The sequence below is a fragment of the Pseudophryne corroboree genome, chromosome 1, assembly GCF_028390025.1.
Source record: "Pseudophryne corroboree isolate aPseCor3 chromosome 1, aPseCor3.hap2, whole genome shotgun sequence".
Lineage (NCBI taxonomy): Eukaryota > Metazoa > Chordata > Amphibia > Anura > Myobatrachidae > Pseudophryne > Pseudophryne corroboree.
This window is the reverse complement of record NC_086444.1, coordinates 152,055,344-152,081,150: the sequence shown is the minus strand read 5'-3', so window position 1 is coordinate 152,081,150 and position 25,807 is coordinate 152,055,344. Positions and strand designations below refer to the sequence as shown.

General features: G+C 44.7%; 1 protein-coding gene and 1 pseudogene across 1 annotated transcript in view; one reads left to right on the top strand and one right to left on the bottom strand.

The window, feature by feature from the left end:
• TBCA (tubulin folding cofactor A) overlaps window positions 1-25,807 on the bottom strand; it is a 135,495-nt gene that overhangs the window by 71,556 nt on the left and 38,132 nt on the right. The gene's annotated exons all lie outside the window — the stretch shown is intronic.
• Window positions 740-858, top strand: LOC134940277 (5S ribosomal RNA; annotated as a pseudogene).

The following is a 25,807-nucleotide window of genomic DNA, read 5'->3' as shown; positions in this document are numbered from 1 at the left end:
CAGGACGAACCTGTGTTCACCCCCTCTGGAGCTAATGGTGTCCAGTAGCCGAGGAAGCAGATCCTATGATTTAAGTAGGTCTGCTCCTCTCTCCCCAGTACCTCGATGCAGTGAGCCTGTTGCCAGCAGTGCTCCCTGTAAAAATAGAAAAATCCAAACAAAAATGCTTTCTAATGCAAAGAACTCAGGAGAGCTCCCTGCAGTGCACCCATCTTCCTCTGGGCACAGTGTAAAACTGAGGTCTGGAGAAGGGACATAGAGGGAGGAGCCAGTGCACACCCAGAATCCAAAGCTTTCTTAAAGTGCCCTATCTCCTGCGGAGCCAGTCTATTCCCCATGGTCCTTATGGAGTTCCCAGTATCCTCTAGGACGTTAGAGAAATATATATGTATCTCATATGAGCATGGCAAAGATACCCCTCATATTTGCATCTTGAGTTTGACCACTGTGATGATAATTTTGTTCAATGTTTCCAAATTTTGGTATTCTGCATTTATGAGCCTAGGAGAAATCACCAACATATTCCTAATCATATCACGGAATTTCTGCAGAATTCTGATAATATCATTCTCTCTTTTCCTACTTTGTGGACTCTCATCCACGATTCAGAGAAATCTCTGCCTAACGCAGACAGCAGATCCACACTTCACAAATCTGTGAATTCCCACTATTTTCTTTTAGGAATACCTTGAGATGTCATTTCCGGTGCACTCATTAGTGGTCAGGAATGTGTGTTTTTGGCTACTATCATACCACACCGTATACGCCCAACCTCGTCTGACCTTGGAAGCTAAACGGTGTTGGGCATGGTCAGTACCTGCAAGGGTGACCCCCAGGGAATACTACGTGTAGTAGCACACATTGCAATTTGTTCCTGAGTTAACACTAACAGCAGGATCACCACTATTTACTTCCTTCTTTCTGTTCTAATACTAAAGCTCATGCACAGACTCTGCATAATTGCTTTCAATTTACTATCTATATGCGACCGATTGGTTTGGTTTTGTGACATAATTATATGCTAATACTAATAAGGATAATGGTCATTGGATAATAAAGGTCCTGAAATTCCAATCTGTGACTCCAACCCATTGAGGTCCTATTAACACAAGCATTGCTTGTACTGGTGTGATGAGATAATGCTACAGGTCTGACAGTGTCTGCAGCCTCTCATCAATCTATCATTGATATAGATAACCAGAACACATTTTATTTTTATTTTATTTTTTAACTATTATATTCAGTAGCATACCAGACTACGACTTTATGCACACATAAATGTGGGATACTACAATATTTTATGACTATAAATAAAATTTGGTTTTAAATCATTCATTCAACATACTTTGTCATTAACACAATAATAATGAGTGCACCCACACAAGAGTCTTCTTTTCTTCTTATTTTCTCCCGTAAAATAAGTTTCAGCACGATCATGTCTGTAGCTGTATCAATTACATCTCTAAAAGTACAAATATGGCCAATAGTATGTGGGCCGCCAAACATCACATTTGTAATATCTTTTTGAACATCTCATTCCCAACAATAGGTCATATGGAGTTGGTCCCATCCTTTGTGGTTAGAACAGCCTCCTCTCTTCTGAGGTTTTCCACTAGAATTTGAATCATGGTTCCTGGAGACTGGCATCCACTATGTCACGAGAGCATTAGGGAGGTCAAGCATTGAAGTTGGGCAATAAGTCCTTGCTGTAGTCTGTTTCTATTCATCCCTTAGATGTTTAGTGGGGTTGTGGTCAGGGCTCTGTGCAGGTCAATCAAATTCTTATAAACCAAAATCGCCAAACCAGTGCTCTGGGAAGGGCCTTCATCAACATGCTGCTCCAGTCACAAACACACAAAATGTCACTGCATTCTGTAGCATTAGGATATCCCATCACTGAAAGGGGTCCAGCTAAACCATAATAAAAAATAAAAAAAAAAGAGACAGGGCCAGACCAACACCAAGGTACTGGAATGAGATGTTCAACAAACTACATAAAAAACTTTTCCCAGTCTGCTATACTTGATAATATGTTTTCAACATAACTATCTGTATTTGTACGTAATTCTCTTGCAATATGGAGAATATGAGACATTCTGTATTACTTGAAGCAAAAGAACTTTAATAAAAAAAAAACGTGCTGTTGACAAATGCTCGTTGCTTTTGTACCAATTTGTTAATCTACCATAAGTATTCCAACAAGTATACAAAGCATGACATCTGCTTTATGAACACATGCTGGCATTATTCTTGTAATTATGTACTTTAAATGTGTAACAACCACACCTCCTACTGGATGCGTCTACTTGTCTGCTTCCACTTTTAATAAACCTTGAGCTAAGAATCACCATACAATCGCTAAGAAAAGGAAAACAAGCTGAATTTATGCATAGGTCTTTAACATAACCAAGTGTTTAAACGCTATAAGAATTTACGGTGAAATCATAAGGAACCATTTAATATCGCAATTCAAAAAATGTACATTTGTTTTGCTAACCTTAACTGTCTTATGTACAGTAGTACAGGTTAAGTATTCTCTATCCAAAATGCTTAGGACCAGAAGTATTTTGGATATCGGATTTTTCAGTTTTTTGGAAGAAACGCAAAGCATAATGAGATATCATGGCGATGGGACCTAAGCACAGAATGCATTTGTTTCATATACACCTTATACACACAGCCTGAAGGTAATTTTAGCCAATATTTTTTATAACTTTGTATATTAAACAAAGTTTGTGTACATTGAGCCATCAGAAAACAAAGGTTTCACTATCTCACTCAAAAAAATTCAGTATTTCGGAATATATGAATATATGGGATGCTCAACCTTTACTAACTATTACAGTACTTATAAGAATAAGACTTTGTACACGAAGACGCTGCAATTTCCACCAACTGTACTTTGCAATACTGCTTTGTACCATAAGCTCAGAAGAGAACCACTGTTCAGCAATTTTTTAAATCATTCCACATATTCTGAATGGGCCGAGGTCTGGGCTAAGACTGGCCCAATGCTGGAGACAGCTTTTTGTATATAAGCCGCTTCAGTGCTTTATGCTTTGGGTCACTGCCCTTCTGAAATACAAGTGTTCCAAATTATACAACTAAACTAGATTTGCACCACAATTTGCCTGTATCTAACTAATACCCCTTTCACATCGCACTAAAAACACGGTATCGACACGGCATATTGCCGTGTCGAAACGGGTCCGTGTGCGATGTGAAAGGTCCTTTGGTGAATTAGCGGGTCGCCTGACCCGGTAATTCAACCCGGTAAAAAAGAAGGGTTATTACCGGGTCAGGCGCAGTGTGAATGGGAGCCGTTCCGATGCGACACGGCTCCCATTCACAGCATAGGCAGAGGCGGCGCAGGAGATGAGCTCATCTCCCGGCGCCGCCTCCACCCCCGCCCCTGCTGCTACTGCGCCCTCCGCTGCTATGGCAACCGACCCGGTATATTGCCGGGTCGGAAAGCCAGCAACGGAGCGCAAATGCCGGATCCCACCCGGTAAGTACACATTTCTCTTACCGGGTAGGATCCGGCATTTGCGATCTGAATGCAGCATAAGGGGGATATTCAGGTTGGTTAGCAAACAAAAAATGCACACTAATGGGTAAAACCATGCTGCATTGCAGGTGGGGCAGATGTAACATATGCAGAGAGTTAGATTTGGGCTGGTTATATTGTTTCTGTGCAGGGTAAATACTGTCTGCTTTATTTTTACACTGCAATTTAGATTTCAGTTTAAACACACCGCACCAAAATCTAACTCTCTCTGCACATGTTATATCTGCCACACCTGCAGTGCAACATGGTTCGAGATCCCCAAATAACATGCAGTCACTCATACCCCTTTCACACAGCCATAAAATTTCCCGGGTTAAAACACATGAACGCGCATCAACCCGGGAAATTTCTTGGTGTGAAAGGGTACAGGGACAAAAACCCGGGATTTCTGTCCCTGCATTTCAACCCTGCAATCGACCAGGGTTGGTCCCGGGATCGTCCCTGGAACATGGACAGTGTGAATGGTGCAGGGACATGTCCCACCTTCCCGGGTTGCCTCTGCTGATGCGGATTGGCTATTCAGGGCACTTCCTGGTCTTGTGGTTTTTCTGAGACGCCCATTTTCAGAAAATGCAGGGCCATCCCGGGTTCAGTATGAAAGGTGCAGACCCGGGATGTCTCGGCAAAAAAATGCTGGTGTGAAAGGTGCCAACCCGGGAATGTCCCTGCATGAGCCCGTGGCAGAATTCCCGGGTTTTGTCCCTGCATTTCTGGTGTGAAAGGGGTATGACACTCCTGTGATCAAAAGTAGCAGATCAGTAAAACGGCTACAACCAGTGGAGTACAAAAGTTGTACTGGAAGAAACTTATGATGCACAACCTGTTGTATCCAGTCATGGGTGAGCACGACATCTGCAACCCAATTCTTGCAGACTGTAAGCCAGATCTTGTATAGATGTTGCTCTCTGTATCTGGGAGATGAGAGCATTTAGCTGCAATGCAATGGTGTGCTGGGCATTTACGGTAATGTAGGGACTTGCAGAGAATTAGGGTCCTGTGACGACAGTCTGCAAGATTCAATGTTTTGAAAATCTGAACAAAATCCCCATGCTTTTATTTGCTAGACACACACAGATTTGCAGTATAGAATTGTTAGCGTGGTGGATGTGATCCCCATTACGAAAAAGACTAAAATATTTTTAGAATATGTATTTTATAAACACATCAGAATAGCACTTTTACCAATAATTTTCAACATTCAGTTACAGCCACGTCTACTGGCAGAATCCCAGATTTATACTTCGTATCCAATACTTTAGCTGTTGGATACGGAATAATTCTGCCTAATTCCCTGTAATGAATCAAACTTCTTACCTATGTTCTGAATTCGTTAATAGAGTTCCAGCTTGCCTAATCTCAATTTGCTATCTGGCCTGCTTTCTTCTAATTTAACAGATTTTGATTTAGAATTGAAGACACATTTTCTGCCATTTTGAGATAGTCAAGTGATCTCTGTTCTTGAGGCATTTTTCACTGTTCAGCACCAGGTTCTGTAAGATAACTAGGAAACATTATGTAGGATGGCATGAATGGAGGAGTCACAGGTCCAGGCCTGCTTTGACTGCACGGAATGGGGGGTCTTTGAAGCCTCGGCAACCGACCTGAATGACTTGACAGACACTGTCACATCCTACATCAGCTACTGTGAGGACATGTGTGTACCTACCAAGACTTACCGCATTTACAACAACAAGCCCTGGTTCAATGCCCAGCTCAGGCAACTTCGTCGAGCCAAAGAGGAGGCCTATAGCAGCGGTGACAGAGCACTATACAACCGTACTAGGAACTCTCTGACTAAAGGAATCAGGCTAGCAAAAAAGCGGTTCTCGGACAAGCTGACAAACTATCTCTCCACCAATGACCCCGTATCTGTATGGAAAGGAATGCAATCCATAACCAACTATAGGAAAACATCAAAGTCCACCGCCATGCACCAAGACCTTGCAGATGAACTGAACCACTTTTATTGCAGGTTCGCAAAAGAAGTCCCCTGCAACCCAAACAATCACCTCTACGATGCCCCGAACACCGACGGCCAACCCCAGACACTGCAAGTCACCCAAGAAGAGGTGGAGGCATTGTTCAAAAGGGCCAAAACCAGGAAAGCTCCGGGTCCTGACGGAGTGTCACCATCTGCCCTAAGAGCATGTGCGGGTCAGCTCGCCCCCATATTCACCAAAATCTTCAATAAAATCGCTGGAGCTACAGAAAGTCCCTTCCTGCCTAAAAAGGTCTACTATAGTCCCGGTCCCCAAGAAACCCACTATCACGAACCTGAACGACTACAGGCCGATAGCACTGACGTCTGTGGTCATGAAAACGTTTGAGCGTCTGGTTTTGAATCACCTGAAAACTGTGACTGGCCCCCAACTGGACCCCCTGCAGTTCGCCTATCGCTCGAATCGGTGTGTCGTGGATGCTGTCAACCTGGGCCTGCACTACATTCTACAGCACCTAGACATTCCCGGTACCTACGCGAGGGTCCTGTTTGTCGATTTCAGCTCGGCCTTCAATACAATCGTCCCCAGCATCCTCCACCCCAAATTACTTCGCCTAGGGGTCCCAGAAGCTACCTGTTCCTGGATAATAGACTTCCTGACAGATAGGACACAGGTGGTGAAAGCGGGGGAATTCACCTCTCAAGCGTGGTCCATTAGTACAGGGGCCCCTCAGGGCTGTGTCCTCTCACCCCTGCTCTTCTCCCTGTACACAAATGACTGTACCTCAGAGGCGCAATCAGTAAGGATCATCAAATTCGCCGATGACACCACCGTCATCGGCCTCATCAAGGATGGGGATGAATCGGCCTATAGACGGGAAGTAGACCGGCAGGCCCAGTGGTGCATCCACAACAACCTTGAGCTCAACCCCCTCAAAACTGTCGAGATGATAGTGGACTTCAGGAAGAAGTCATCTAGTGCACCTCCGCTAACGATTGCTGACAGTGTGGTATCGTTAGTGGACTCCTTCAAGTTTCTAGGGACCACAATCTCCAGGGACCTTAAATGGGGGTCCAACGCTGACGCCACTGTTGGGAAAGCACAGCAGAGGTTGTTCTTCCTCAGGCAACTAAGGAAGTTCAACATCCCACAGAAGCTTCTGCTCCTCTTCTACTCCGCGATTGTGGAGTCGGTACTGTGCTCCTCGATACTCGTATGGTACAGCTCCACCAGCGCAAGGGACAGATGCAGGCTCCAAAAGGTGGTCAGAACCGCAGAGAAGATCATCGGGGCCAACCTTCCCTCAGTCCAGGACCTGTACTTGTCCAGAGCTAAAAAGCGGGCAATGAAGATAGTAAAAGACCAGCTACACCCCGGCCACAGCATGTTTAACTTGCTTCCTTCAGGCAGGCGTTACAGGGCTGTCCCCACCAGAAGCCTCAAAAGTTTCTTTCCCCAAGCGGTCCGCCTGCTGAACTCCTGAACATTGACTGACTAGATGTACATGTAACTAACTTGTGTCCCTACGGTATACCTATCTGTGTAACTTTACTTGCCGCCCCACACACACACACACACACACACACACACACACACACACTCACCTGCTTACCTGTTACCTACTTGGCTGTTGTATAGCAAACCGAAGACAAATTCCTAGTATACGCAAGTATACCTGGCCAATAAAGCTGATTCTGATTCTGATTATGTCTTGCATTCACCTTGTCTTTTCAAATACAGCTGACCAAAGCAAGTTTCTGTTATCTCCTACAATGGGGTCGATTCAATTCGGAGACAGATGAATAGCGCCGGGAATTAGCTCCCAACGCTATTCAATTCAGCTACTAGTTACCCGCAATTGTCGGGAATTCTTCTCTCACCCCGGAGGGTGAGAGAAGAAAACCGACAAAAAAGTGCTGCCGCGCGGCCGGCGCGAGGTTGATTCTGTCGGGAATCAGCATCGCCGCGGGTAGTTAAGTCGGAGAATGCCCGTTCTCCCGACAAAACTACCTGTTAAGTCGGCGAGAATGGGCATTCACCGACTTAACTTTAGCTGAATTGAATAGCGTCGGGAGCTAATTCCCGGCGCTATTCATCTGTTGCCGAATTGAATCGACCCCATAGTTATATGTGGCCCATCTTAAAGAGTAATACACCGCAAATCTAATCCAAATGTCATATCAGAACACTAGGTTGCTGTCTCGGTGCGGTCATCAGTACTTTGCTCCTGCCCCGAGCGTCTCTCACATTACCTGAGACAATGGGATTCAGCCCCAAGACCAGTGGTTCCCAAAGTTTTTTGAATCACAATGCCCTAGAGTATCAGAATTTTTTTCATTGCACCCCTGGGCCAAATGTTTCTTATTGAGAAATTTAGAAAGAAATATTAAAGCAAATTGTGGTTATATGTCATTCTTAGGTTTAATTGTGTGGTGAGGAACAGGGTTCGCTTCTGTTTGCCCACATATTTTATGATTGGCAGCTACCAGCACTGGTGTTTCCTATTACACTGACCATAAATAATTTTAATTGGTCCTGGACCACCAACCCAGGGCACCCCTGCAAGTGTCCCGAGTCACCCCAGTGTGCCACGGCACACAGTTGAGAACCACTGCCCCAGAGTCTCAGTGCCTGCTGTGGCTGTTTCACTGTGGACGCTTTGATCTGCTGCCAAGAGGAAATGAGTCCCCCTCTCAGCGGTAACATTTACTAATACCCCTTTTCCACTAGCTCTTTTAAACACGGGTAAATGCGCGGGGGCGCGCATTTACCCGTGTTTTTACCTAGTGGAAACGGGTCCCCCGGCAAATTCCCGGATCAAGTGATACGGGAATCCTACCCTGGTAGCTAGCCGGGTTGAACACGTGTTCAACCCGGCTAGCTGTCTAGTGTGAACGGGTGCCGCGTCGAGGCGACACGGCTCCCATTCACAGTGCATAGGGAGGGCGGCGCTGGGAGATCATGTGATCTCCCAGCGCCGCCCCTGCCGCATCACTAGCGCGTCACCAACCCGGCAATTGCCGGGTTGGTGAGCGCTGTCTGCAGGGGGCTGTAGCACGGGTCGCAGCCGTGTCAGACGACACGGCTGCGACCCGTGCTACGCTAGTGGAAAAGGGGTATAAGGTGGGAGTGTTTTTTAGAATTGGTGATGTTGCTCATACCAACCAATCAGATTCTACTTAACATTTATCTAGCTGCTTCTAGAAGATAGTAGATAGAATCTGATTGCTATGGGCAATATCACCAGTTCTAAAAAAAACTCCCTAGTAAATTTACCCCTTATAGTGACTGTTTGCTGTCTGGAGCTTCCATTGACCCTATCTGATGTATTTGAGACTGTACTACTGCCTATTTTGTACTATATTTTCCACTTCTGTGTCTGCTGTGTTTTCCTCACTACTGCTTCAATGTTGCCTTTTTGCCACTTTGTTTTGCACTGCTCCTTAAATGGCTTATCCGCCACAGTGTAACCTTTGTAGCGCGCCCAACATGATGCCTCAAGCTAGTGGATGGGATGAAAATACACAGACGTGACCAATATGTTAGGACCCTACTCCTAGCAGTAGGAGGCTGCAACCATCCATTGTGTGTCATCTCTTCTAGGTCTGACCTATTTCACCAAGGGTAATCCTACGTAGTGTGCACAACATGGCTGCCTCATCTGCTAACTTTCGTGGGTGGAATATGTAACCCGTGGAAGTCGGCACCAAACCTACATTGCGCATGTTGTGTGCTATAGGTTTTCTTTTTATACCTCTGTATTACTGTATTAAACTTTTGTACTATGTGCAATATTTTTTTATGCCTTTAAAGCACCTTGAGTCTTGGAGAACGAGTGCAATATAAATAAAATATTGATAATCTGATTTCTGCTAGTCTAATTCACCAGGTATTCTATCTTATCACGTCTCACCTTGTATTGTATGAAAACGTTATTGAATTTGAATTAAATCTTGACATACATCAAGTACATGAAGTATAAACTTTAAAAAATACACTATACACTGGCAAATATATTTAAGAAGATCATAGAACAAGTTAAGATTATGTGGCCTATTTATCACCATCCGCATCCAGGATGCGGATGACAGGTGATAAAATCGCCCCAATTTGCACTGCGATAATAGATTACATAGCAGGGATGTATCAATTATCGCCTGCAGGAACAGAGCTTGCGGTCAAGCTCTGTCCCTGCGATGCCTCTTCGCAGCATCATCTGGGTATTTTTCCGCCGACATCGCCACCGCCCAGTCGACCCCCCCCCCCAACGCGACTACCTCCGCGCGCCGCGGACCCCCCTTTCCCAGAAGATCAATATACTCACCTGTCCAGGAAGCCGGTCCGCGCTGCTTCAGGAGGCTGCCGGGCGCCGGGTCCTTCTCCTGTGCGGTGACTCCCGGGTACTGTAAAGTGTGCTGCCATTTTGCAGCGTCACTTTACTGCACTGGGGTCACAGCGCAGCATATGGGGGACCCAGCGCCCGGCAGCGCTCACCGGAGCAGCACATTTCCCATTTGGGGAATGCGATGTGGGTTACAAAACAAAAAGTGAAAAAAGGGTCTGGAGCAGTTTTTTGCATGAAAACTGCTCCAAATGCCCTTTAATACATTCAGGTGATACTAAGATAATGTGACATGGGTGTGAAAACACCCCTTTTCACATTATTTTAGTAAAAATAATGTTAATAGACCCCTAAGAATGATGTTTATGTGTGAAGATAATAAGACTATATGTATAGTGTCTCTATATAGAATACTCAGATATTGAAACATTTTGTTTTAGGACTTCTGAGCAAGGTTATGAATCTGAACTGCTTATGAATAATATAGACTAAATCAGGCATGGCTAATAGTACTACTGAGCATATCCTGGAGTAAGTAAACAGTAGAATAACAGTAATATTTATACATAACAGGAGTGGAATTAGGATCAGTAGACAAAGGAATACACATAGGGGATGATGTGAAGGCCAAATGAATGCTAAAAAATCTTTAAGCAGTAAGTATTGAAGGCTTGCTACTTTATGTAGAAGGTATCTACACAACTAAGGAGTGTACGAGTTGTGAGAACACTGAGCAATAAATGTTGAGGATAACACAAGTCTAAGCATGAATAGCAATAAATCAATCAATATATTACTATATGCTGAAACAGATGGACTCATAATTTGAATATATGTTTTTGAGTCATCATTTTTCACTTTACTAATTATTCCAATTAGGTTAGCATGGAAACTTGCTAATCCATTTAATTTTATTTTGAGACAGAAGTAACCCTTAAATCTGAGGTAACTTTTGGGCTATTTACCTAGGTATTATATGACTGCAGTGGGGTCCAGGTATGCCCAGAGGACTATATACACCCACAGATCAACAATGTACTTATATGTACTTTTCTAGAGAGTGTATCTAACCAATGGTTATACCTGTATTATAATCTACTGTATGCTGCTAATTTATCTTACCTGATAAAGGACAGAAGAGCACTGCAAAGGCAATGAGTAATAATCAGAGCTGAGTGGAGTATGAAACTATAGCAACACTGCCTAGAGTCAGACCATGGGAACTACCCTTCATTGAACAAGCCACAGCGTCAACTGTGGAATTAAATACGCTATAGAAGTCAATGGCTGAGATAGAAGATAAAGTGCACAACTCCAATCGTCATATATATATATATATATATATATATATATATATATATATATATATATATATATATATATATATATATATATATATATATATATATATATATATATATATATATATATATGTATATATTTTTTTTTATTTTTTTTTTTATTTTTTCTCCGACGTCCTAGTGGATGCTGGGAACTCCGTAAGGACCATAGGGAATAGACGGGCTCCGCAGGAGACTGGGCACTCTAAAGAAAAGATTAGGTACTATCTGGTGTGCACTGGCTCCTCCCTCTATGCCCCTCCTCCAGACCTCAGTTAGAATCTGTGCCCGGCCAGAGCTGGGTGCTCCTAGTGGGCTCTCCTGAGCTTGCTAGAAAGAAAGTATTTGTTAGGTTTTTTATTTTCAGTGAGATCTGCTGGCAACAGACTCACTGCTACGAGGGACTGAGGGGAGAGAAGCAAACCTACCTGCTTGCAGCTAGCTTGTGCTTCTAAGGCTACTGGACACCATTAGCTCCAGAGGGATCGAACACAGGGCCCGACCTCGATCGTCCGTTCCCGGAGCCGCGCCGCCGTCCCCCTCGCAGAGCCAGAAGGAGGAGATAAAATCGGCGGCAGAAAACTCCGGTCTTCATTAAGGTAACGCACAGCACTGCAGCTGTGCGCCATTGCTCCCACTGCACACCACACACTCCGGTCACTGTAGGGTGCAGGGCGCTGGGGGGGGGGGGGGCGCCCTGGGCAGCAATAAGTATACCTTTTGGCAATATATACACATAATACAGTCTGGAAAACTGTATATGTGTAAAACCCCTGCCATTTTTAGTCAGAAACAGGACAGAAGCCCGCCGCTGAGGGGGCCGGGCCTTCTTCCTCAGCACACCAGCGCCATTTTCTCTTCACAGCTCCCCTGGAAGGAAGCTCCCCAGCAGTATCCTGGTACACAAAGGGTGAAAAGAGAGGGGGGGGGGCACATAAATTTAGGCGCAAAATTTGTATATACAGCAGCTACTGGGTAAACACTGAGTTGTAGTGTAATCCCTGGGTTATATAGCGCTGGGGTGTGTGCTGGCATACTCTCTCTCTGTCTCTCTAAAGGGCCTTGTGGGGGAACTGTCCTCAAATAGAGCATCCCCTGTGTGTGTGGTGTGTCGGTACGCGTGTCGACATGTCTGAGGTAAAAGGCTCCTCTAAGGAGGCGATAGAGCGGATGTGTGTGAGAGGGTGTCTCAGTCGACAACGCCGACACCTGTTTGGATATGTGTAAGTGCTAAGGTGAATTTATTGCACAAAAGGTTAGGGAACAGACAGGAAATCTACCCATGTCTGTCCCTATGTCACAGAGACTTTCAGAGTCTCTCAATGCTCACTATCCAAAATAACAAACACTGGTATCGACATGGAGTTTAACTTCACTGTCGACTACGATAATGCAAAGTTACAGCCAAGATGGCTATAAGGTATTCAATATATGATTATTGAAATAATAGATGATTTGCATATCACTGATGAGTCATCTGTCCCTGACACGAGAGTACACATGTTTAAGGGGAAGAATGCTGAGGTAAATTTCCCTCCTCTCATGAGGAAAAAGAGCGGGAATCTCCAGACAAGAGACCGCAGCTTCCCACAAGAGAATTCTCAGGCTGTATCCTTTCCCCACTAGGGCCAGGATATGTTGAGAATCTTCCCCTGGGGTGTCCTGTTTGCACAGACGGTAGCACTTGCTATTCTCAGGGATAGCGTGCACATTCTAGTATACTACCCAGACCGGCGATTGTGTCGGCATGGGTTTATAGCGCTGTGGCAGCGTGGACAGAAACCTTATCAGCAGAGATGAGACCCTAGTATGTAATATAAATATATTAAAGATGCTGTCTTAAGTGATAGATATATAGTTATAAAGCATGCCCAAAGAGACATGAGTATACTGGGTCCTAGAGTCAGACGTCCTTTCTTGTCAGAGACGGGCAGCTAGTTCCCAGGAACAGAAGTCCTCCCCAGCCCCTACAAAAATCCACCAATGTCGCTGGGGCTCCACAGGCGGAGCTAGGCCCGGTGGGGACACGCCTTCGTAAGTTCAGCCACAAGTGGGTTCACTCCCTGGGCAATAGATATTGTGTCTCAGGGATACAAGCTGGACTGTGAGAAGATGCCCCCTCACCGACAGCCCTGCGGGCTTCCCCCCAAGAGAGGGAGCCAGTGTTATCTGCAATTCACAAATTGTATCTTTAACAGGTGGTGGTCAAGGGTCCCCTCCTTCAACAAGAGGGTGTTATTATTAGACCATGTTGTAATCCCGAAACCAGACGGTTCGGTCAGACCCATATTGAATTAAAAATCCCTGAACATATACCCGAGAAGGTTCAAGTTCAAGATGGAATCGCTAAGAGCGGTCAGTGCAAGGGGGGAGACTTTATTGTGAATCGGGACATAAGGGATGCATACCTTCAGGTCCCCATTTATCCACCCCATTAGGCGTACCTCAGAATTGCGGTACGGGATTGTCATTACCAATTTCAGATGTTGCCGTTTGGTCTCTCCACGGCCCCGAGAATATTCACCATGGTAATGGCGGATATGATTGTGCTCCTGCGGAAGCAAGGTGTCACTATTATCACGCACTTGGACGATCTCCTCATAAAAGCGAGATCAAGAGAGCAGTTGCTGAACAGCGTATCACTTTCTCTGGAAGTGTAACGGCAACACGGCTGGATTCTATATATTCCAAAGTCGCAGTTGTTTCCTACAGCTCATCTGCCTCTCCTAGGCACAATCCTAGACACAGATCAGAAGAGGGTTTATCTCCCGATAGAGAGAGCTCAGGAGCTCATGGTCAGGAATCTATTAAAACCAAAACAGGTGTCAGTGCATCACTGCACTCGAGTCCTGGGAAGGATGGTGGCATCATACGAGGCCATCCCCTTAGGCAGGTTCCATGCGAGGACCTTCCAATGGGACTTACTGGACAAGTGGTCCGGATCACCTCTTCAGATGCATCGGTTAATCACCCTATCCCCCAGGGCCAGGGTGTCTCTCCTGTGGTGGCTGCAGAGTGCTCACCTTCTCGAGGGCCGCAGATTCGGCATTCCGGACTGGATCCTGGTGACCACGGATGCAAGCCACCGAGGGTGGGGGGCAGTTACACAGGTAAGAAATTTCCAAGGTCTGTGGTCAGGTCAACTGACTTGCCTTCACATCAATATCCTGGAACTAAGGGCCATATACAATGCCCTAAGTCAAGCGGAGATCCTACTTCGCGACCAACCGGTTCTGATCCAGTCAGACCGCAGGGGTTCATGTAAACCGCCAAGGCGGCACAAGGAGCAGGGTGGCGAGGGTAGAAGCCACCAGAATTCTTCGCTGGGCGGAGAATCAAGTAAGCGCACTGTCAGCAGTGTTCGTACCGGGAGTGGACATCTGGGAAGCAGACTTCCTCAGCAGGCACGACCTCCACCCGGGAAAGTGGGGACTTCATCAGGAAGTCTTCACGCAGTTTGCAAATTGATGGGAACTGCCTAAGGTGGACTAGATGGCGTCCCACCTCAATAAAAAGCTAAAAAAGGTTTTACGCCGGGTCAAGGGACCGTCAGGTGATAGCTGTGGTCGCACTAGTAACACCGTGGGTGTTCCAGTCGGTCTCTTCCTCTCATACCCAAGGGCTGAGAATTGTAATAAAAGGAGGAGTGAAAACAATATTCTTTGCTCCGAATTGGCCAAGAAGGACTCGGTACCCGGAGCTGCAGGAAATGCTCTCAGAGGACTCAGGGCTTCTGCCTCTCAGACAGGACATGTTGCAACAGGGGCCCTGTCTGTTCCAAAATTTACCGCGGCTGCATTTGACGGCATGGCGGTTGAACGCCGGATCCTAGCGGAAAAGGGCAATCCGGATGCAGTTATTCCTACGCTGATAAAGGCTAGGAAAGACGTGACAGCAAGACTTTTTCACTGTATATGGCGAAAATAGGTTGCTTGGTGTGAGGCCGGGAAGGCCCTACAGAGGAATTCCAGCGGGGTCGATTCCTGCACTTCCTACAGTCAGGAGTGACTATGGGCCTAAAATTAGGATCCATAAAGGTCAAGATTTCGGCCCTATACATTTTCTCTAAAAATGAACTGGCTTCACTGCCTGAAGTTCAGACGTTGTTCCGGGGGTGCTGCATATTCAGCCTCCTTTTGTGCCACCGGTGGCACTTTCGGATCATAACGTTGTGTTGGATTTCCTGAAATCCCACTGGTTTGAGCCACTTAAGACCATGGAGCTAAAATATCTCACGTGGAAAGTGGTCATGCTATTGGCCTTAGCTTCGGCTATGCGTGTGTCAGTATTGGCGGTTTTGTCATGTAAAAACCCTTATCTGATCTTCCATATGGACAGGGCAGAATTGAGGACTCGTCCCCAATTTCTTCCTAGGGTGGTATCATCGTTTCAATTGAACCAGCCTATTGTAGTGCCTGCGGCTACTAGGGACTTGGAGGATTCCAAGTTGCTGGACGTAGTCCGGGCTTTGAAAATGTATGTTTCCAGAAAGGCGGGAGTCAGAAAGTCTGACTCGCTGTTTATTCTGTATGCAGCCAACAAGGTTGGCGCTCCTGCTTCGAAGCAGACTATTGTTCGCTGGATCTATAGCACGATTCAGCTGGTTCACTCTGCGGCTGGATTGCCGCATCCAAAATGGTGAAAGCCCATTCCACAAGGAAGGTGGGCTCTTCTTGGGCGGCTGCCCGAGGGGTCTCGGCTTTACAGCTTTGCCGAGCTGCTACTTGGTCGGGGTCAAACAAGTTTGCCAAGTTCTACAAGTTTGATACCCTGGCTGAGGAGGACCTTGAGTTTGCTCATGCGGTGCTGCAGAGTCAAAAAATATATATATTTTTTTTTTTTTAAAGGGTAGCTTTTATGGTAGAGATGCATAAAACAAACCCTGTTGACAAAACCACCACAAATAGTTTGCAAAATGCCATCTAGAAGATACTGCAGAGATATGACAGAAGATTCTTGTGGTGTAAGGAATGTATGGTACAGAGCTATCACTGCACACAAGCAAGGGAACAGCTATCCAATTGAGTTATGTGGTCATAGTAGAATAATGTTAAGGAGTTGGTTTTAAATGGCAAGGACTGACAAATACCTGCATTGATAGGAAGATAACAGACAAACCCTGCACAAAAACTTACTACACTCTGCCAAAGAGCTTAAACTGAGTAAGCTTATCTTGCAACTGGACAATGGTCCACAGCACACTGCAAGTTGTTGTATCTATGGTGTAACTGAAAAAGTGATCTGTCAGACCCTATGACCCATTTCCAATCATTTACTGTGTTCCTGAGCAAACAGGAAGTGTTTCACCCAGTTTGCAGTAGATAGCAATGGTGTACAGAAAGGCCTTCTTCTGTAGTGCAGTATACTGTTATTTGAGAGGCCATCTGACTTAGGGGGGACATGTACTAAGCAGTGATAAAAGTGGAGAAGTGAACCAGTGGAGAAGTTGCCCATGGCAACGAATCAGCTGCTCTGTATATGTTTATAGTATGCAAATTATAAATGTTACATTAATGCTGATTGGTTGCCACAGGCAACTTCTCCACTGACTCACTTCTCCACTTTTATCACTCCATAGTACATCTCCCCCTTAGTCCCCATTTCATTTTCTCCTGTGGCCTGTCTGTGGGACTGAACAAGCCTGCCCACTCTCCGTTATGCTTGAATTTCCAGAAGCCATTTGCGTCCACAGGCCTTGTGTTTATACACAGATTTTGATCTGCTGGTCCACTTTAACAAATGATGGCCTTGAACAATTCGCCGGTGCAGCCGTTTTCCAATGCTCGCACCACTGCTGTGAGCGCCAACAATCACCCCATGTTCAAAGTCCATCAGCTTGCGGTGTTTACCCATTATTTAATGAGTTTTACACTTCAATAGTCTCTGCATACTTTCTCTTGTTTCACAGTTACATACACCCAATGTTAGCAATATCTATGGCCACTGTTGTATCTCAGTATTAAAAATAAAGCTTCCAGGGTCCGATATATATATATATATACTGATCCAATTCAGCCGGCACTCTACGCTGTAGTCACAACTGGTCCTGGTGCCTAGTGCAAAACAATCCATATTGGTGTATCCTGACGAAAGGGCTGATGCCCTGAAACATGTTGAGCTAACACACCGTTATTAAAGGTGCTTGCAGAAGAGTCCTTGGAGTGCCGTGCTTTTCATATTATATATATATATATATATATATATATATATATATATATATATATATATATATATATATATATATATATATATATATATATATATATATATATATATATATATATATATATACTTGCAGAGACGGCCGGCACTCAAATCCCATAGGACAACTTGCTCCGGTGCCAGTTAAAGCAATGCAATACTGATCCAGACGACAACGGCACTCAGAGAACTTGAAGAAGTGAAAAATTTAATTCAAGTCATTCACGTTTCGGGGTCGCAAACCCCGTCCTCAGAATGAACACAGCAAAGAAGACAAGGACACACACTTACCAATTTAAATAGATCCCCACACCGCCAGAGCCGCCGTCCCTCATTTCCGCCCTCTCGCATCACACACCAAACTGCATCCGCCGCGTCACTTCCGTGTTCACGGCTCGCGGTTGTCAAGGGAACGCAAGTATGCGTTCCACCGTCGGACAGCGCTGTGTTCCACAGCAACAAGCTGTTCAGACCTCAAGCGGGGGGAGTCTGCGAGGGGGAACAAAAGGGGGTCGGAGGCGCCAGCATGAAAAACAATACCAATGCCACGTCCCTACATACACTATGCAGGTTGATGACACCACATAAACACAAACAAGAGCCGAAAAATACAATGTAATCAGAGGGAAAAATGCAAAGTTAAACATAAACACCCACAACATATATATATCCATCTGAAAAATGAATTAAATGCATCATAATATATAAGGCATAAATTATTAGGAAAACTCTGATATATATTCCAGTATCATAACTATATCAACGTGTTCCAATTGATCTTTTCATTAAGGCCACCCGGAAAGATAGTACCTAGTCGGGTGATCCAACGTGCTTCTTTAGTAAGTAAAATTTTAGATCTATCCCCCCCACGTAGTGACACGGGGACATGATCAATCATAAAATACCGAAGGGATTCTAACGGATGGCCAGCCTGCTTGAAGTGTTTAGCCACCGGTTGGTCAATCAATTTACCTTCAAGAGTTAATTTGATAGCTGACCTGTGGGCAGCCATTCTTTCAGAGAATTTGCGAATGGTTTGCCCCACGTAAAACAATCCACAAGGGCATATAATAATGTAAACAACATGAGTGGTGGAACAGGTCAATACATGTCGGATGTCATATTTTTTCTTATTTTTTCTTTTTACAGTGGGGGTGTTGAAAGGCTTTACAGCTAAACATAAAGCTGCATGTGGTGCATCCACTACAGCGGTAGCACCCCGGAGCTTTATAGTGTACATTGGGAAGTCTAGAAACTCCCATCCCAGTTATGTCTGTTCTAACCACTCTATCTCTAATATTCCTCCCCCGCCTAAATGCCATCATCGGGGTGGACTGATGTAGCCCTCTAAGATCTGGGTCTGTAGACACTATAGGCCATAATGCCCGAGTGGCCCTTCTCATAATAGGATTAGAAGTGGAAAAATCACAGGGGAAAGGGATTCTAGACCCCTGTTGCTTCCTCACAGGTTGAAGTAGCGTATGCCTAGGTAGTAGCAACACCTCCGCCTTATTGGCCTGTAAAAGATTATTATCGTAGCCACGGGCCAAGAATTTAGTGATCAAAGTGTCAATTTCCCCACTGAGTACTAATGGATCACTGACAATGCGAGCAATACGCATCATCTGTGACCGAGGTAAGCCATTTTTTAAAGGTACAGGATGGTGACTGGATGCCGTCAAAAAAGTATTCCGATCCGTGGGTTTGTGAAACACCTCGGTACTCAAGACACCATTATCAACCCTAATGGCAACATCAAGAAAATGCGCATAACTGGTGCTGCAAGAAAAAGTAAACCTAATGGGGGAATCACTGTCATTGACATCCGACATCAGTTTCCTGAAAGAACATTCACCACCCTTCCATAATAGGAAAATATCGTCGATATAGCGACAAAACATTAGAATATTATCACTAGTATCCTGATTGTTAAAAAACAGTATCATCTCCTGGACAAACATATATATGTTAGCGTACGAGGGGGCCACAGGGGACCCCATCGCACACCCCCTGAGTTGCAAAAAGAACTGTCGTCAAACAAAAAATAGTTACGACGGAGAGTTAATTCCAGCAACCTGAGGAACAAATCATGATCAAACATATCAGTAGGGAGATTGGAGCTCAAAAATTCCTGCATAGCTGCCAGGCCCTCAGAATGAGGGATCACCGTATACAGACTGCATACGTCTAAACAACAAAGTAACGTCCCTTCAGGGAGTTGTGTAAAGTCCTGTAATTTCAGCAGGAACGAGGTGGTATCCTTCAAAAATGTTGGTTGAAGAGGAAGATAGGGTTGCAGGATAGAGTCCAGAAACTGTGCCACGGACCTGTACAAAGAATCAGGAGCAGAGATTATCGGTCTGCCCGGTGGTTTTAGAATATCTTTGTGTAGTTTGGGCAGTGTATATAACACTGGTACTGGTGTATATAACACTGGTAACCGCCAGTGCTGCCGATATCTTCGCTGGTAATTTGCCCTCCTGCACCGCCGTACTTAAAATGCCGTCAAGTTCCTTCTGGAACGGCGGCTCTGGCGGTGTGGGGATCTATTTAAATTGGTAAGTGTGTGTCCTTGTCTTCTTTGCTGTGTTCATTCTGAGGACGGGGTTTGCGACCCCGAAACGTTAATGACTTGAATTAAATTTTTCACTTCTTCAAGTTCTGAGTGCCGTTGTCGTCTGGATCAGTATTGCATTGCTTTAACTGGCACCGGAGCAAGTTGTTCTATGGGATTTGAGTGCCGGCCGTCTCTGCAAGTATACTATTGTGCTTTATCTTAGCACTCGTGGTCAGGCACCTCCAAGTTGATTTATTTATTACATTCCTCAAGGGCACTTTATTGATTTTATGACCCTACACTGGGACTGATTTTACTGGCACTTGGTGTGTGTTCTCTGAGGGGTTGCACCCTGATTACACGATGTCAACACCACAAGAGCTCCTTGGTTGCCGCAATCTGGTCATTACTGATACAGGGGAGACATTTAGCTTCTCTGAAGCGGAAATTGAGCAAATCTTGTCTAAAGAAGCTGCTATTCTCTCAGATAAATCTGTAGATCCAGAAATCCTGTATCATCAGATCAGGAAACTTAAACGCCGGGAAATTGACTTTGCACTCCATGGCAGCACTTTGTCTGAATATTACCGTGAACACAAAATCCCCCGCGGTTTCCGAGTACGGAATGTGCCAACCATAGGACGTAACAATCCGGAGTTTGTTCGTCGTTGGATTGCCATATTAAACAAATGTGCATTCGACCTGATGATTTTAGTAATCAATGAGGCCAACAAGGAACTGTCTAACACCAGATCTAAGATTGACACGTTTGAAAAAGAACATTATAAATCCCTGGAGGAAGATAGTTCACAGGATTGGATCGTGAAACTTGAGAACCAGTGCACTCAATATAAACGGGATCTCCTTAAGTTTAAAAGGAATAAAAAACTCACGGTGGACACTGACTACGAGGAGAATCTTGTCTATCGTTGGCTATCTGGGGGAAACCCTACTGATTCCAACAAAAGACCGCCACGTATGAGAAGACCTTGGTTCCGCAAGTCTAATCGGAAAGATGGCACTCAGAAGTCCAGCTCTGAGAGCGAATTTGCAACATCAGAAACAGAAGATGTGTCTGCCCCCTTAAATGTCCCTTTAGAGGGTACGTCTCGAGAGGCAGCAACCCCTATAAGATCACTCCCACCCGCCGGGGTGGCCAAAACAAAAGGGGTAAGAGCGGTGACACAACGCAAGAACCGCTAATCTTTAATCTCTCAAGCCGGGTGCTGAGTGCCGCTGAACTTTCTGTCCTTAATAAAGGACTTAGTTTTGTCCCGACTAATCTTCATGACCCTTTCAACTGGAATAGGGACCTCCACGCTTTTTCACGTAGGCTTCGTCTAAAAGAACATTTTCAAGATCGAAGGGATGATTTTGAGACTTCTATTTTTTCATCTTTTTTGAAGAAATCATCCAGATCCTCGTATGATCCACCGTCCAGCAACGCCTCTCTGAAAGCTTTCCATAGATTACTTGACGAGTCCATCATTAAATTTACTGCCGCTCCGTCTAAAATTAAATTTAATCTCTCCAGGGAAGAGTCCCAAGCTCTTACTTCGTTGGGATCCTATGATGATATAGTAATCAGACCCGCCGATAAAGGTGGAGCCATTGTGATCTTAAACCTGGAAGATTATAAAACGGAGATATATTCTCAACTGGCGGATGTGGAAGTATATCAAAGGTTGGCTATGGACCCAACACCAAAATTCCAGAAGGAACTTGACGGCATTTTAAGTACGGCGGTGCAGGAGGGCAAATTACCAGCGAAGATATCGGCAGCACTGGCGGTTAAATATCCTAAAGTACCAGTGTTATATACACTGCCCAAACTACACAAAGATATTCTAAAACCACCGGGCAGACCGATAATCTCTGCTCCTGATTCTTTGTACAGGTCCGTGGCACAGTTTCTGGACTCTATCCTGCAACCCTATCTTCCTCTTCAACCAACATTTTTGAAGGATACCACCTCGCTCCTGCTGAAATTACAGGACTTTACACAACTCCCTGAAGGGACGTTACTTTGTTGTTTAGACGTATGCAGTCTGTATACGGTGATCCCTCATTCTGAGGGCCTGGCAGCTATGCAGGAATTTTTGAGCTCCAATCTCCCTACTGATATGTTTGATCATGATTTGTTCCTCAGGTTGCTGGAATCAACTCTCCGTCGTAACTATTTTTTGTTTGACGACAGTTCTTTTTGCAACTCAGGGGGTGTGCGATGGGGTCCCCTGTGGCCCCCTTGTACGCTAACATATATATGTTTGTCCAGGAGATGATACTGTTTTTTAACAATCAGGATACTAGTGATAATATTCTATTGTTTTGTCGCTATATCGACGATATTTTCCTATTATGGAAGGGTGGTGAATGTTCTTTCAGGAAACTGATGTCGGATATCAATGACAGTGATTCCCCCATTAGGTTTACTTTTTCTTGCAGCACCCGTTATGCGCATTTTCTTGATGTTGCCATTAGGGTTGATAATGGTGTCTTGAGTACCGAGGTGTTTCACAAACCCACGGATCGGAATACTTTTTTGACGGCATCCAGTCACCATCCTGTACCTTTAAAAAATGGCTTACCTCGGTCACAGATGATGCGTATTGCTCGCATTGTCAGTGATCCATTAGTACTCAGTGGGGAAATTGACACTTTGATCACTAAATTCTTGGCCCGTGGCTACGATAATAATCTTTTACAGGCCAATAAGGCGGAGGTGTTGCTACTACCTAGGCATACGCTACTTCAACCTGTGAGGAAGCAACAGGGGTCTAGAATCCCTTTCCCCTGTGATTTTTCCACTTCTAATCCTATTATGAGAAGGGCCACTCGGGCATTATGGCCTATAGTGTCTACAGACCCAGATCTTAGAGGGCTACATCAGTCCACCCCGATGATGGCATTTAGGCGGGGGAGGAATATTAGAGATAGAGTGGTTAGAACAGACATAACTGGGATGGGAGTTTCTAGACTTCCCAATGTACACTATAAAGCTCCGGGGTGCTACCGCTGTAGCGGATGCACCACATGCAGCTTTATGTTTAGCTGTAAAGCCTTTCAACACCCCCACTGTAAAAAGAAAAAATATGACATCCGACATGTATTGACCTGTTCCACCACTCATGTTGTTTACATTATTATATGCCCTTGTGGATTGTTTTACGTGGGGCAAACCATTCGCAAATTCTCTGAAAGAATGGCTGCCCACAGGTCAGCTATCAAATTAACTCTTGAAGGTAAATTGATTGACCAACCGGTGGCTAAACACTTCAAGCAGGCTGGCCATCCGTTAGAATCCCTTCGGTATTTTATGATTGATCATGTCCCCGTGTCACTACGTGGGGGGGATAGATCTAAAATTTTACTTACTAAAGAAGCACGTTGGATCACCCGACTAGGTACTATCTTTCCGGGTGGCCTTAATGAAAAGATCAATTGGAACACGTTGATATAGTTATGATACTGGAATATATATCAGAGTTTTCCTAATAATTTATGCCTTATATATTATGATGCATTTAATTCATTTTTCAGATGGATATATATATGTTGTGGGTGTTTATGTTTAACTTTGCATTTTTCCCTCTGATTACATTGTATTTTTCGGCTCTTGTTTGTGTTTATGTGGTGTCATCAACCTGCATAGTGTATGTAGGGACGTGGCATTGGTATTGTTTTTCATGCTGGCGCCTCCGACCCCCTTTTGTTCCCCCTCGCAGACTCTCCCCGCTTGAGGTCTGAACAGCTTGTTGCTGTGGAACGCAGCGCTGTCCGACGGTGGAACGCATACTTGCGTTCCCTTGACAACCGCGAGCCGTGAACACGGAAGTGACGCGGCGGATGCAGTTTGGTGTGTGATGCGAGAGGGCGGAAATGAGGGACGGCGGCTCTGGCGGTGTGGGGATCTATTTAAATTGGTAAGTGTGTGTCCTTGTCTTCTTTGCTGTGTTCATTCTGAGGACGGGGTTTGCGACCCCGAAACGTGAATGACTTGAATTAAATTTTTCACTTCTTCAAGTGCTCTGAGTGCCGTTGTCGTCTGGATCAGTGTATATATATATATATATATATATATATATATATATATATATATATATATATATATATATATATATATATATATATAAAAATGAAGAACAGCGCCTAGGCTAATCCTAAATTTAGACACACAAAGTGAAATATATGGTGAATGTGATCAAATAAAAAATGTTTCGACACCCCCCATGGATCAATGGGTGGCAGCTCGTGCCCAGTATATAGAAAAGATGTAAAAAATGAAGTGCAATAGAGCGCCTACTGGTGTTTAACAGGATTCTGGATTTATAGGATTTCTATATAGCCAGTTCACCATGTGAAAAGTGCAAAGTGTAAGTTAAGAAGGATTGACTTAGCTTCCTTGGGAACAGCTTCAGTCTGATGACACTTTTAGGACATGTAAAACAGAAATAAAAACCAACATAGTGTATACTGTTTGATTATATACAGTGTTCAACACTTTAGGGACCTTGCTAGTCCCAATATGGGTCAATAAGCTGGATGATAGGTACTATTTCCAGTACACAAAGGCTGGACGAATTTATAAAACAAACAATTTAATATAACAAATCCTGAAGTAAATGTAGGTAGCACACGTACAAGAATAAAATTGTATATACAGCTTATCTGTCCACAAACGGAATCACCAGGTGAGCAACAACCCAATCCTATTGGTGGATATTAAAAATGTCCCGAAGCAAATGCAGGTAACATACGTACAAGATATAAAAATAAATACAGCTTATCTGTCCATTCAGAGAAGTCACAGGTGAGTCATAAGTCCCGGTCCCGACGCGTTTCGTCCTGTGGCATAGGACTTCATCAATATATATATATATATATATAAAGAATTTACTTACCGATAATTCTATTTCTCATAGTCCGTAGTGGATGCTGGGGACTCCCTAAGGACCATGGGGAATAGCGGCTCCGCAGGAGACTGGGCACATCTAAAGAAAGCTTTAGGACTATCTGGTGTGCACTGGCTCCTCCCCCTATGACCCTCCTCCAAGCCTCAGTTAGGATACTGTGCCCGGACGAGCGTACACAATAAGGAAGGATTTTGAATCCCGTGTAAGACTCATGCCAGCCACACCAATCACACCGTATAACCTGTGATCTGAACCCAGTTAACAGCATGATAACAGAGGAGCCTCTGAAAGATGGCTCACAACAATAATAACCCGATTTTTGTAACAATAACTATGTACAAGTATTGCAGACAATCCGCACTTGGGATGGGCGCCCAGCATCCACTACGGACTATGAGAAAATAGAATTATCGGTAAGTAAATTCTTATTTTCTCTAACGTCCTAAGTGGATGCTGGGGACTCCGTAAGGACCATGGGGATTATACCAAAGCTCCCAAACGGGCGGGAGAGTGCGGATGACTCTGCAGCACCAAATGAGAGAACTCCAGGTCCTCCTCAGCCAGGATATCAATTTTGTAGAATTTTACAAACGTATTTGCTCCTGACCAAGTAGCTGTTCGGCAAAGTTGTAAAGCCGAGACCCCTCGGGCAGCCGCCCAAGATGAGCCCACCTTCCTTGTGGAGTGGGCATTTACAGATTTTTGGCTGTGGCAGGCCTGCCACAGAATGTGCAAGCTGAATTGTACTACAAATCCAACGAGCAATAGTCTGCTTAGAAGCAGGAGCACCCAGCTTGTTGGGTGCACACAGGATAAACAGAGTCAGATTTCCTGACTCCAGCCGTCCTGGAAACATATATTTTCAGGGCACTGACAACGTCTAGCAACTTGGAGGCCTCCAAGTCCCTAGTAGCCGCAGGCACCACCAATAGGTTGGTTCAGGTGA